The following is a 2701-nucleotide window of genomic DNA, read 5'->3' as shown; positions in this document are numbered from 1 at the left end:
AACCTGAAAAAAAAAAATGATTCCGGAACCACTTTGTAGAATAGGCATAAAAATAGGACGGTCCAGTGTTTAGTGTGTGTATAGTAAGCAGGCCTTCCCCTTCTCATTATTTTCTGGCATTTCCAGGACTTTATGAGTTTTTCAAGAATCTTTCAAGGAACTGATTAAATTTCAGGAATTTTCTTGGAAGTTTGAGATTTCCTGCACCTTTATGGAATTTCTTTAATTTTTGAGGCGCTCTCCAGTATTCTTAAGTCATTTTTAGTACAGGATGACCCAAAAACAATTCACTGCCCTCATAAAGGGGACTGCAGGACTCTTTCTGTTCATTATTGAGTACATATTCTAAGATCAGCAATTTGTTGCTTTGTTTTCTTTATTTCCTATCTTATTTGCATGACGTGCTTGTTACTTTATAGGTGACAATCCCAGGAGAGGGGGGAGGGAGGCATGTCCCCCTTGATTACTTAAGGGGGATTGCTCACTCACAACCCCATTTTGGCTATACATTTGTATATTCTATTTACTTTAATTCCAAATGTCGAATTTATGCAATAATTTCAATATTTCACAGGTCAACAGTCAATTTTCAGGTCAAATTTTCACGAAGAAAAAAAATCAGCTAGCTTGATCGCATATAATTTGTTTATTAGGAATTAATCCCTCTGAAAAACAAGGCAAGTGCAAAAATGTGTCTCGCCCATGTACAAAGAAGACATTTTAAAAAAAAAAATGTAAAGTCAGTAATTATTATGAAGTGGAATCAGGACCAAGGGTTAGTACAAAGTAAGCTGTATTATTAAAGTTATAACCCATGCCTGTGAAGATAAACAGAAATCTACAAGACAAAAAGATATATACGGATAAAAACAGATATAAAATGGTAAACATTTACGGCAAAAAAGGAAACATGCCATAAAAACTTAACGTTGACCCCTGCCTGTGCCCTTTGACCTTGTGGTCACCATCCATTCCCCAAGGGATATCTATCGTCCAAGTTTAGTCACAATTGGAGTTATGGATCAAAAATTGCGAATCATAATAGAAATGCACCATAAAAACTCAACATTGGGCTCTAAAAGTTTGTTGACCCCAGCTTATGACATTTGGCCTAATGGTGATCATCCACTCCCCAGGGGACATCTACCATCCAAGTTTATTATAGACACAAACGGACCCATTGATCAAAAGTTATGACAAAAAATAGAAACTCGCCATAAAGTTTGATGACCCATGCTTGTGACTATTGACCTTGTGTAAACTGTGTAGTCATGAGTTTTGCAGGCTTAACTGGACAGAAGCCTCATACATTGTATGCCACCACTGGCAAGCTAGAGGTTATGTCTGGGCACATGAACAGCTGTTTTGTGCTGATGGTAGGCTAAATTCCTTTGTTTCCTCATGCGATCATCCAACCTGCAACAGTGGACCCATGATTTGTGGGAGATGTTGCAGGTGTACCACACATGTGAAGGCAGCCATGTTCGGGATCATACACACACATGTGGCGATTGAGGGACCCACTTTGTGCGAAGCACTTTGAACAAACTTTGCAGCGGAATGGCTTCTCCCCTGTGTGCACCCTAATATGGTGAATCATATTTTTCTTTAATATTAATTTCCCACACACTTTGCACAAATCTCTTTTTACAAAAGAGTGCTGGGATCTCTCCCACTATCCGGCTCACTCTGGTTTTCATGTGATTTCATCCTCTTCTTTGACACATCAAGAGAGGTTGCCCTCACTGTCTCACTAAACGAATCTGGGTTAGCCGTATGATAATGTGTGCTTGGGACGATGCAAAGACATGTGCCGTTTGAGGTTCATAATTCATGTGAAGCACCTTGAACAAACTTTACAGCGGAATGGCTTTTTCCCCGTGTGCACTCTCATGTGGACCTTCATACGGTGCTCAGATATGGATTTCCCACAAACTTTGCACTGATGTTGTTTGCATCTCTTCAATTGGGACTTGCTTTGGTTTTCATATGAATTCATCTGCTTTCTTAACACATCAAGAGAGGTTGAGCTCATAGTCTCACTTAAAGGGGATGGCTGGCAACTAATCAGTGGGAATCAGTGGGAATGCCGGGAGATGATTGTTCCAATTCTTGTGGGATTCATTTGAGAGTACATTATATATCTATTGCTCTGTTAAAATCATTTGCTTCAAAATGGTCTTATATTCAAGTAATGTACAGTTTAATGTCCCGTCCACATACAGGCATGCTAACCTGGAAACATTAAACTGCACATTACTTGAATATGAGACCATTCTGAAGCAGATACTTTTCACACAACAATAGAATATATAATGCACTCTTAAATGAATCCCACAAAGATGGAAACAATCATTCCCCAGCATTCCCACTGATTCCCACTGATCAGTTACTAGCCATCCCCTTTAACGTATCTGGGTTAGCATTATAACATTTATGCTTGGAACCAAGCAAGTAGATACATGTGCCATTTGAGGTTCATATTTCGTAAGAAGCACTTTGAATAAACTTTGCAACGGAATGGTTTTTCCCCAATGTGCACCCTCATGCAGACCTTCATATGGTGCTTAAATATGGATTTCCAGTACATTTTGCACTGCTCTCTTACAATGAAATCCTTCGATTTCTTCGACTGGGGCTTGCTTTTACAAGTGTCCATGTGATTTCATCCTTTTCTGTGACACATTAAAAGAGGTTGTGC

This window comes from Diadema antillarum, unplaced genomic scaffold (assembly GCF_040938485.1).
Source record: "Diadema antillarum isolate AM-2024a unplaced genomic scaffold, OU_Dant_1.0 scf00000030, whole genome shotgun sequence".
NCBI lineage: Eukaryota > Metazoa > Echinodermata > Echinoidea > Diadematoida > Diadematidae > Diadema > Diadema antillarum.
This window is presented reverse-complemented; position numbering follows the sequence as displayed.